The following is a 12,567-nucleotide window of genomic DNA, read 5'->3' on the forward strand; positions in this document are numbered from 1 at the left end:
GAGAGGGTCAGTAGCCCCAAGCCCCTCCCAGTCTCAATGCAGATTAAAAAGTCCACTGATGGGCGCCTGAGTCCCTGACCTGCACGTTAACACTCCCTGTTTTTCCAGACAGCCATTCTCCTGAGTGCAGGCTGACGATCATGTCAAGAAGGGCTAGGACCTGACCACCAGCCTCATTTTCAATTGTGAGTAAAATCAGGATTTGAAGCCAGGTCTCTGAAGATCAGGCGCAATGACATGAACTTGGTCCCCTAATAAATCACAGCTGAAGTTAGTGTTCAGGAGAGCAAATGCTGTATGATGCTGCTGGCAAGATGAATTCCATTACAATCTCACTTGTCCCCTTTTGCCTTGGCTTAAAACTTTCAAAGAAGTTTAATCAGACTTCCCCAAACTCCATGTTTATCCTTTGTTTAAAAGCAATTTTTTGTTCTTTTGGGAAATCAATGTCCGGGTGGCCTCAGGGGAAAAATTATTTATTTTGTATTTATTCCGAGGGCTGTTGGACTTTCACAGGAGCAGAGTTGAGAGCAAAAATCACATGTGGATCGAGGAATTCTGAGGGAAGAAGAACAAAAATTACATAGCAAGCCATTCTTGAAAGAGCAAAAAAATTACATATCAAGTCATTTTTGAAGTATTTTTAACATTTTATGTTTTCTATCTGGAAACACTGAAAATAAATAATAATACCTGAAAATTATGATGTACCTTCTGAATTCAGCTTCAGTGGAACAGGTGATACTTAAGAAAGCATCACCAGTAAATATCAAAACATCACAGAAATATTGATGTTTTACCTCTATGCTCTTCTTAGCAATTTTTAAGTGGGCCAAATGGTATAAACTCAGCATTTAAACCTACAAAGTACAAATATATTTTTTTCTGATTCTTAACGCCAAGATGTGTACTCACAAAGAAAAATCAATTTGTCAACCTTGCGTGTACATGACATTTTTCATTTCCTCACTTGCTGAGGAGAAACAGACAATGTGTGCTTCTGAATGAAATGACATTTAAAGAATTGTGATTTTTTTTTCTTTTCATTTACTACTTTAGTCACATTTGTAATTTTAAATACTACATGAATAAGCCTTCCCTACATATTTGAAATCAAACCAGTAAAATTCCTTGCAAGGAAGTGAAATTTTCACCTACTCAACGTACCCTTTTATGTCTGTTGTCAAAATGATACATTTAATGGCATCAAAAGGCTGAGCAAGTAGAAAATGCAGGGTCTTTGGGCAGTATTTTACAAATTTATCCAAGTTTTCACTTACCCTAACCTGAGTTCTTTTAATCCTCATCTTATGCCTTCAGGATCTAGCCCGTGCTTAGTTTCATGACCACATTATTCTAACTGCTGAGCTAGAAGTAATTAACAGTTTCACATCATAGAAGAAGCGGGTTTACCCTTGAAGAAGATAATTGGTCATTGATGATTGTCATATTTAGAATATTCTCTTTGTCTTCTTCTGTAATTTAAGAGGTAGGTTTTGTGGAAATATACTGCCTGCCCTACTATCTTTCAAGCAGATCACCTTTTCCTGAAGTAGCCTCATTATACCAAGTAAACCCATTTCTCGTTTCCCCTGATGCAAGACGACAGCAATACCTCAACCCATTCCAGCTTCAAGTGCTTTATACTCTAGGAGATGAGTCTTGTTCTACACTAGACCATTGAACATCCATGCCATACTCTCTTTGTTACTTCATTTGTTTCTTGAAAAAAGCCCTACAGGATTAGTCATCTTATCACCGTTTTATACTTGAAGGAACTGAGGCTCAGAAGGGTTCAGAACAGTTGAGCTCGCTTAGCTATCAGGAATTGGAATCTAAACGGCTGCATCCAAAACCGGGATTCCAGTGACTGAGCCATCTTAGTTCTCTTTCCGGCCGGAAGTGAAATATAATGGTCAAGATGTGAAGGCTGGATTCAAATTCCATCTCTGCTCCTTCCCGGCTGTAGCACTTTGGAGAAAAGGTTTACCCATGGAGTCAAATGGAGCTAGGGAGGTACATGTCCCATGGGAAACTCATAAAGAACAGAAGGTGTGTGGAAAGTACTCTGTCCAGTGCTTCCCATGCAGCCAAGTGGGGAATATGAAAGGCACCGTCAGACCATGGGACATACCAACTTCAAATACTCCAGATCACAGTGTGTGTGTTCAAGGCATCTGTAGAGTTAAAACTCAAAAGGCTTACCAGGTTTTTAGTCACCCAGGACTATTGTAATTAATGAAAATGTCTTTTATTAAAAGCTTACCACTGCCAAGACGCTGTGACAGCCACTTTACACAAACATACCATATCCGTTGATTCTCACAGTGAGCTAGAAATTAAACCCATTTTCCAGTTGATGAGCCCAGGATTAAGAGTGGTTATATATTCAACCAGCTAGTTATGTAGAAGAGTGGAGATGTGAATCCAGGCAGATAGCAGAACCTCAGCTTTTCTTTTAGTTGTATGGACTACTCTTTGATTATCTCTCTAGCAGGATCAGAAGGGACTTGTTTAAATTCAACTGTTTTGTCATTCCTCTCTTTCTCTGTACATTCAGAGGGTGGAATGCAAACATTTTAACTCACTTCCTAATTTCAGATTGAGACCTCCCTGCCCTCTAAAAAGGAAAGCAACTTATCAGTGGCTAACAATTTGGGTTCTAAGGGTTCTGAGCCCATAATGTACAGTTCATTCTGTAAGAAAAGGAAAACGGGATTTCATGACAGTTGAATTCCCTCTAAGGGAGGAGGAAGGATTCCCTCAGAATGAAAAGTTCTCATTGCCCCGCTTGCTGAGGAGAAACAATGTGTGGTTATGAATGAAATGACATTTAAAGAATTGTGATTTCTTTTTTTCACTTACTACCTTAGTCAAGTTTGAAATTTTAAATACTACATGAAAAAGCATGGGGACAGGAACCTCATCCCTGAAAGTCACCTCCCCAAAGGACAACTCTAAAAGGCCTGGGTGAAAGACAATCAACCAAAGTGGTAAACAGCTATGACTCTGAAGCCAGCCTGCCTTGGACCAAACCCTAATTCTACTACTTATTAGTCTTGTGGCCTTTGACAAGTGGCTTAACCACTATGCTACTCAAATGCTACCTCAGATTTCTCTTCTGTAAAATGGGAATAATGTTAGTGTCTACCTTATAGGCTCTGAGGGTTAAATGAATTGAAATCTGTTGAGCCATGAGAATAGTATCTGGCCCAGAAGCCAGGATTTAAGAGCTCTTGAGTTAGGTGGAGTTATGTCATCATATGCTCAAAGTGGAAGTCTGGGCCATGGCCTGCACCCACATGTGTACCTGTACCAGCAGATCCCCCTGTTAAGGCTCAAAAATAAGGATCCAATGGTGTATTTGTGATTTCCCATTGGGCACAGGTCTTGACTTTGCTATAAAACCCTCTCTGCCATTTCCAAATGCCACAAGAGGACCACTACAAATCTAAGATCAGAAAGCTTGTTAAGGTGAATCCAATGATTAACAACTAAGATTCCAATTCCCCTTTCTTCTATTCCCACTTCTGTTTTGCTTAGTTCCCTCATGTGTAAAATAAAAACACTATCCACCTAACAGAGTCATTGAGTATTAAATGAGATAACAAATAAAAGTCACCCTGCAAAGTGCCTGACACATAGTAGGTCATTAAAAAAAAAATATTTATTTCCTTCTTTCTTTTCTTAAGCTAAAGACAGCTCTTACTAAACACTGTTAAGGGACTAATTATTGAAGGTAAAGCTCTCATGAGAAGCAGGGAATTGGTTCTATCATTAAGACACCACTGCCTATACCATATCTACAGATTTATCCCTTTCCCAAATACTTGTTTTTCATAATGTAGATAGGCCAGAAAGAGTGCCTTCAACATGGGACTAAAATGAAGATAATAAGAGTAATGGTCATTAATAATATCTAACTTCAGATATGTAAGAAAATGGGCCTCTGTTTCTTTAATGGAAATGTCTATATTTTTCTCTTTTGGTCCCTAGAAAACTAAATTATGATTTATTCCTACATGTTAGGAAGAGAGGTGCTCCGCCGTAGTCACTAAATTCATTTAAGCTCACACCACAGAAGGAGACATTCCGGAGGGCCTTTTTCATCATTAAATGAGCACCTATGTGGTGTTGCCAGAAGTGAAAGAAAGAAAGGCACTTTGAGGAATGAAAGAGAAAAAGGCACTAACATAACAATTAATCAGATGGAGCGCATTAGTAGAGAGAGACCCACAGTCTGTTTACTACATCCCTTGTGTGACAAGTTGACAAAGGTCCTGAGGGAATCTACTAGAGAGGACCCACCATCTCAAGATCAAAATAACAGAAGCAGCGGATGTCTTGAAGTACTGTTTGCAATGCTACACTTAACCCTCCACAGGACAGCTGATTTCTCACACCAATCTGTCCATGGCTAGAAGTGCTGAGGAGGGAAAAAAAAATCCCTGCTGCACACGTTCCTGTCTTTCACCGGATTCTAAATCTTCGTGCAGAAATAATTTGCAAGCACAGGCATCTCCGGGATTCGATAAATTTTCCCTACCACCTCCCTTTGGTTCTTCAGTCCTAGAGGGATGCTCCAAGCAGACAGGAAATGTGACCCAGAAGTGCGGCAGCACATTTGTGTCTTGTTTCAGGAAGATGAGTGTTTCTCAGTCTCGTGCAGTTGAACTCACACATTCCATCTCTGAGGAAAGTTTTGAACAGTTCTGGCCCTTTGTTCTCAAGACCACTTTAGGAAGCAGCCCTCAGAGACACAAAGACAATAAACTGCTTGGTGGGGTGCTCTGTATTCTGAATATATATCTTCAACAATCAAGATATGCAACTGATGTTTTCCTATCATGGCACTGTAGGCACAATTCCTTGTTACCAACCAGGACTATCAGTCCTAGACTAGGTTACACTTCAAGAATCTATCTCGACGATCACATGCTGGTTCATAGAGTGAGTATAATATTTGCACATAGCCTTCAAATTAGTCCTAATTTTTCCCTGGAGCATAAAATGTCATTGAAAGTATTCTTAAATAAAGGGGAAATATGTAGCTATTCCACACAAATATCTATATGTAGCTGGACTTGACCTAAACGAACCCAAACATAGAAAATTTATCTCTATTAGACAATAGTTCTAGTCATTCATATGCTTTCTTATTGGAATAGGATTTAAAACTAGCAAAATAGGGGCGCCTGGGTGGCTCAGTGGGTTAAGCCGCTGCCTTCGGCTCAAGTCATGATCTCAGGGTCCTGGGATCGAGTCCCGCATCAGGCTCTCTGCTCAGCAGGGAGCCTGCTTCCTCCTCTCTTTCTCTGCCTGCCTCTCTGCCTACTTGTGATCTCTCTCTGTCAAATAAATAAATAAAATCTTAAAAAAAAAAAAACCCTAGCAAAATAAATTAAATTAAATTAATAAAGTTAGGGAAATCAGGGGTGGGTCTTGTGTTCAAACCAACGTGAGAAAGTACAAACATGCTCAGAGATGCCACAAGTCAAAGGAAAATGTGAGCACATCCCCACCCTGACCCTGAGCAGATGCAGCCCTATGGACCCAGTTGGCTGAGAAGAAGGGGCCTCTGAATTTCAGACCCCACCTAAGACCTCAGCCAGAAAGAGCACAGCCACAGGAAGGCCTTCATGTGCTCAGGGCACATTCCACAGCAGAACGAACGAGGAAATCAGTAGTGGGCTCTTGCTTCCTAATAGGGACTGTCCTACTGGCGAATCTTTAAAAATGTGGCCTCTGCCTCATCCTTGTGGTTATTCAAGCATAAGTGAAAAGTTTTGCCATCCATGGCATAAAATCAAGCAAAAAATAATCACCGTATCTCCCACTAAACTTGTCTCCTAGACTGGGAGAGCTTTTAAATGCAGAAGGAATGCTCACTTGGCTCGTTCCATCAGCAGCAAACTAGCCTCCACTTCACTGGTGGATTATAATGTTTTAGAATACCTGTCACCGATATGAAAAGCCCTAGCACACCCAACACCCTGATACATAAGCAGTCTGTGTAGGAAGGACTATAGTTGGAAATCAAATGTAACATAAAGGTGGTAATATCCCTTATACTGTATAGGAATGGCTTTCGCTTAAAACCAAATTTAATATATGAAGGGTCATATTCTTTAAAGACATAGGATAAATTTTATACTTTCCAAATGAAAATCCCAATGCATTACCTTTCATAAATGCAACAAACAAAAAAAAGTCATAATCAGGGGGAAAAAAATTAGAATCCACCCAAGTAATTTCTTCTGAATCATCTATCTGCTCCACTTCTTTTCCCCCACCCTCCCATAGTCTGTTGTTGCCAGCAAATAAACATAAATGCTGAAGCAAGAACAAAAGGAAAACAGAAACATATATTTATGTAAACTTGTATTGATTCAACTAGGAAGAAACCCCACAGCTTTCAAGGTCTGAGTCACAAATCATTATGATCAGAAATGCTGAAGTGCTAGGAATACACAAGTACTTTGGCTTGTTATCACAGTTCAGGCCTGTTGCAGAGCCAGAGAGAAGTGGAAAACATTAAATATAGTTCTAAGCCTCCATTTATCAGGTGATATTTTGGGAGAGGGAGGACACGGTGGCCGTGAGAGCAAGCTCGTCTCTTCAGCACCACGCACACTCGCTGACAGATCCACGCTTGGGAAAATCAGAGGGAGGTCACATCACCTTTCCAAACATGAGAAAACTCTGTTCTTCCCAAGATGACCCGAAATGTTCTAATTATTGGTTATTCCCTCTGGTTGGTGATGCAGCCAACAAGCACGTAGAGTTCAGTGAACCCACAAGCGCACAGCTGTTATCTTTGACTTGTGGCCAAAACAAAAATTGGAACAGAATTTACCCAGACAAGTGTAAAGGCTTCTGTTTAAAGCAGCTATTTTCTGAGCCAGATAAACAGCTTTGAAATGGAGAAGAAATGAATCCTTTTCTAGAATATCTGAATCAAAGTGAGGTCAATGTCTTAAAGACGAGATGTTAACATAGATTACTCACACAGACTGCAGAAGTCTTCCAAAAGGAGGAGGCAGCCTCCAGGCTGCCTGGAGTTCTACCTGCTTCATCAACTTGTTTTTGTGTTCCGAAACAACTTTCTGCATTCCGGAAAGGTGGCTGTGTTTATCTAGTTCGTGATATACAACATCGGAGGACTGCAAACGGCTGTTGTGGAAGTTTCCATGAGCCAGCAGTTGTATAGGCCAGTGGACTGTTGGGCCAGGAGCATCAGAAGCTCTCACTTGGCAGTAGGAAAGCAGAAAGAAACAGTAGTTTCACTCTGGGATTGAGTCAGTGATCCTGTCCTTTGGATTTCCGCTAAGAAATGACATTAACAAATACCTTGTTTTTTATAGAAAGCAATGGGACTGGTAAGAAATAGCTGGTAAGAAACAGAGAACTGGAGCTCTCTGCTCCTTACACAGACACCGTGTGCCTGTGCTAATCTGGCATTCCATTTTACAATCACCAAACAGTACAGAGCAAGGAAGCAGTTCGCCCTGCAGTCGCGCTCCTCGGAGCTTTTCATAGCTTGATGCCTATTGCGGCTGTTTATATCATACCAGCAGGTGGGTGTAAAACAGTGGATTCAGAGCCCACAGAAGTAGTGTCCCAGGGTAGAAGAGGAGATGATTTTTTTTTTTCCTCCAGTAGGGTGAATGCGCGCATCAGTGTAGTGACTGGGGAGCTGGGTCGTGGTGAGCTGTCATCGGCAGTCACCCGGCAGTGCCTCTGGCTCAAGCAGACCACTAGAGACGGTCTGCTGTTGCAAATGTTTGAAAAGCCTGCTTCTCTTGATTCCAGTGGGGTTATAGACCATATCGGCCCTGCAGATAGTCCTGAGCCTGCTATCTACTTTCATTCACTCCGCCAGGTCTCCTGCATCTTGCACTTGCAGCAGGAGTAAAATTGCACTGGTTTCAGAGGCCTTTCCAGACATGGTAAGAACGGCAAGACATTGTGGCCTGTTCTAAAATACTCTATCGTTAAGGCAGTCAGCTGCATAATTGGTGTCGACTTCATACCCAATGGGCAGGGATAGTTATCAGAAGCCCATTGAACAATTGGATGGGATGTTTCAAACCTATGAGCATCGAACTTCTCCCAAAATAACAAGAAGTGACAGCTGAAGTCATGCTTAACAGAATTGGTTTTAAAATGTGAAATGGGTTTTAAAAGCAGCACTGCCTTCGTATTGGGTGTGAATGAGGCTTAGTAGGGAATATCATAGGAGGGGGAATCCCCATCAAAGCTGAGACTACCGCTTTGTTCTCCGTGTTCGACAATTGGATATCTCTAGATAATACTTGAAAGGATGAGGATGTGTGGGCAACAGATGGATGGGTGGCCAAGGCATGTGTAAAACAACGCTCTAAGAGTTTCGGCGCACTTCAGAAGCCACACTTTAGGACCCATCCTTGTAACAGTTCCAGAGCTGCTGTTTACCTGGTAATTTGTTTACCTAAAGTAAGCAAGGAAAATTGTACCTGCCACCTTCCCTCCCTCCCTGGGACCGTATGTTTTCTGCTCTTGGTTATCCAATTGCTTACCCTTTCTTCACCAGATGCATGCCCTTCTTAATTGTTCTCTAACACTGGATCAGTACATTTCTTTTCTGTGAACAGTGACGAGGCTGAAAGTTTGCAGACCGTACCGTCTCTGCCACAGCTATTTAGCTTGGCCCTTAGAGTAGGAAGCCACAGACAGTGCCCAAATAAATGGGGAGTCTGGGTTCTAATAAAACTTTCTTTACAAAAATAGGCTGGGGGGCAGATTTAGCCTACAGCCATAGTTGCAAGACTCCTCCTGTAAGACATTGTGTCTTAAGCAAAATTAATCCTGGGGAATACTGTGAATTTTCAGTTCCTTTCCCACGTTTTGATAACCTGTGGTAGATCCTTAGTAATGCCTCCCGCCCCAATTTGTGCATGCATTTCACCATCCAGTCTGTAACTTTGGGTAGTCTCCTATCATAATGACTATTATGGACTGAATTGTGTCCCTCTAGAATTCATATGTTAATATCCCAATTAACCTCAGAATGTATCTCCACATTTGGAGATAAAGCCTTTAAAGAGGTGACTATAAAACAAACAAACAAACAAATAGCCCCCTCAGGCCTGTAGGGTGAAGTTCTAATTCTATTGGACTGCTGTCTTTGAGACACCAAGGATGCACCTACAGAAAAAGTCAAATGAAGAGGCATCAAGACAGAGGACCTCTATAAGCCCAGGAGAAAAGTCTCAGAAAAAACCAAGCCTGCCATCTTCTGGATCTTGAATTTCAAGCCTCCAGAACTGTGAGAAAATGAGTTGCTGTTCTTTAAGCCACCTAGACTGTGGTATCTTGTTATGGTGGCCCTACCGAGCAGTTACAGTGTCTCTGGAGCAAACATGTGACTTGCTTTAGCCAATGGGGCAATAGTAATTATGACAAAACCAACAACTGGAAAAGTATCACTTGCTGCTCTTGAGCCCCCTGGTGGACAAATCTGGACTCATCTGTTCACAATGGGTGAGGTGAACCCAAGTTGGCTGCCTCGTTTACTGGCAGCTGACCACAATGGTTCAAGAGCCCAACTGGGCTCCGCGGAAGAACCAAAGAACTGAGACAGTTCAAGAGGCTGAGTCAAGATACCTGTTGTTTTAAGCCACTGAATTTGGGGGTAATTTGTTAAATACAACAGATATGCCTCCTAGCCACTTGCCATGTCTTCTGTAGGTCAACACTCAGACCCACTTCTTTGTCTCCTGTCTCCTGCTTCAAAGCTGCACTCCATTTTTCTCCTTCCTCCACACCATCCAGTAACTCAATCAAGACCTTCATCCACTATGGACACCACTCTGTGCTAGGCAGGTGTATTCATTTTCTATTGCTGTGATAACAAATTACCACAAACTTAGCAACTTACAACAGCACACACTTATTATATCAAAATGTGTGGGTCAGAAGTTTGACGCATGTCTCCGGGGAAAAACAATGCTGGCAGGCTGTGTTCCTTTATTAGTGCCTCTAAGGGATAATCTGTTTCCTTGATCATTCACATGGTTAGTGGAATTTAGTTCCTTGCTGTTGCTAGAGGACTGATATCCCTATTGCCTTGCTGGCTGGCAACTAAGGGCCATTGCCAACTTCTAGAGGCCACCCACATGTCTCAGCTTGTGGTTCCCTTCCTCCATCTTCAAGGCCAGCAAAGGTGGCCAAGTCCCTTCTACACTTAGAATCTCTGCTGTATCTTCATTTATCACATTTCTCTGACTCCAGTCAGGAAGTTTCCAGCCTTTAGATTGGGCCCACTCTGATAATCTAGAACAATCACCCCATCTCAAAGTCCATAACCTTTACTAGGTCTGCAAAGTCCATTTTGCCATATAACATTGCCTATTCATGGGCTCTAGGGTTAGGGCATGGATCTCTTGTGGGGAAGGGGCCAGGTATTCTAACACAGGTGACAATAAAACCAGTTCTTAGTGTTTCTCAGTTACACTGAGAATTTAAAAAAACCCAAAAAACTAAATGCCAGTTCTCCATGTGGCTGCACCCCCGCCCCTTTAGCCCCTCCTCCAGCTACCGTGACAGTCACTGTGATGTCCCTGCATCCTCTGGAATGCCACTCTTATTTTTATAACAGAGTGAGCTCCACCTACATCTATGGACCCCTCTATCACCCAGCTCTTCTCCATACTTAGTTGTAAATTAGGGTTTGTGGGCCATGATTCCCTGAATAAGAGGTTTTCCAAAATGACGTCGAGAAGCCTTATGTCATTATCTTGGGGAAATGAGCTCTAATGTGTCATCCTTTTTTTTAGCCCAACTGCTTCAAGCCTGAGGTGGCTGAACTTAGTATAGGAAAAAGATTGTGTTATAACCAATGTCCCAAGTCCCTACCCCTAGCCACTTGGAATTTTGCAAACTGGTGTATTGCAGTTGATTGAAGCTACAAGGACCCATTCTATATCAGTTAGCATGCCTTCAGCTGCAAAGTAAAAGGAATCCTGATTTAAACAGGTACACACAGTATAAAAAACTACTGTTTCACATCACAAGGAGCACAGCCAGAGATCAGACTTCAGGATTAATTAATTCTGTGGCTCAGAAAAATAATCAAGGTCCCAATTTCATTTCCTCTCTCTTTCTCTCCACCCTGCCTTTCTTGGTGTCATCAAGCTGGTAGCAAGGTGTCTGCAGCTCTTCCTGGCATCACATCCAATTATAACTACATCTGGAGGAAGAAAAGAGATTGTTCTGTGCCTCTATCCTTGTTTGAGGAAATGTTTTCCTGTGAGTTCCCTGGTAGACTTCTCTGGTTTCATCAGCAGACTTGACCTAATTTTAAAGCAAGACGAGGAAGGAGAACATGTCACTTCATCAAGCTGTTCCTTGTGGTTCCTTTTAAAATCACAACCGCTCCCCAACACTTGTCTTCCAGCATTTCCTTCCGAATTCACCAAGGCCTTGTTTCCCTCCTTAGCTTTTATTGCCATATGTTTTGCTTTATTTGTACATTTTCTTTACACACACACTAGCATATCAACTGCATTGTGTTTGGGATTTGGAACTTTTTTATTTACCTAAAACAATGCCTGGCACATAATAAGTTTCCCTCGATATTTTTAAGATATTGAATAAATGATACTCCTTGAACTGATGAGGCCCTTGGAGCGAGGTAAGACCCACTTCCACATATGGCTACAGTGCGGATGGTGGACTACTAAACAAAACTGAGTTATGTTAAGAATATAGGGGCCTTGGGAGTGAACGCTAAATAGACAACCAACATCCTTACTCAACCCCAATTTCCCACCACCACTGTCACTAATATTGGCCTGGAGTACCTTTGAAAAGACAGAGATTTGGTCATACTGAGTCTTAGAAGGGATTACTGGTCTTGGATCTTCTTGCTAAGAATCTTGATCTGAGGACCAGTCTTCTAGAACTTTGTCATCACAGTTCCATTCATCCAGCTATCCTATCATCATTTGATGTTTAAGGGAGGTTACCGATGCTAGAAGTCCAGTGGCTTTATTTAATCCTTGGTTCTTCTGATACTTGTAATATTTTTATATAATGTACCCTTATAATTCTGAAGAAGAAATTAACTTAAAGTTGACATAGAAATAAGAAGGGGCTTTTTCCTGGAAATAATCAGGATGATCTAAAGCAATTAGTTGAAGTAGTAAAAGGAACTAAGGAAAGTCATTAGGCTGATGTTTGGCTATTCAAACTACCCCACCTGGAGAAGTCTGAGTAGAGCTTGAAGAAAGACAGCAGGGGATCATATTCCACTGATTAACATCAGCTTTCTGTAGCATAATTTGTCATATTCCTGCTCACATTCTGCCCTCAGAGTTCTTGAGAGCCCCGAGGTCGGGGGACATCAGGTCTCTCAGTCCTCCTTCTGGAGGTCCCACACTCAGAGAGGAGCCAATATATTCACTTGGAGAGGTGCAGATCAGGACCTAGTTTATGCCAGTGCCCCAAACCCCTTCCCACTCTCTTTCCAAGGAAACTTTCTTTTTTCTTGAAAAGACATAGGGGGACCATTTGGCCTATCTGTCC

General features: G+C 41.8%; 1 long non-coding RNA gene across 1 annotated transcript; it reads right to left on the reverse strand.

Moving 5' to 3' along the window:
* Positions 1 to 459: 459 nt before the first annotated feature.
* LOC309848551 lies at positions 460 to 11,928 on the reverse strand. Its single transcript, XR_014303120.1, has 2 exons — positions 11,844 to 11,928; positions 460 to 558 (listed from the first exon to the last, which is right to left on the reverse strand). It is a non-coding gene; the product is annotated as an uncharacterized lncRNA (long non-coding RNA).
* Positions 11,929 to 12,567: the final 639 nt, after the last annotated feature.

The sequence above is a fragment of the Mustela nivalis genome (genome assembly GCF_964662115.1).
Source record: "Mustela nivalis genome assembly, chromosome: 15".
NCBI classification, from domain to species: Eukaryota; Metazoa; Chordata; class Mammalia; order Carnivora; family Mustelidae; genus Mustela; species Mustela nivalis.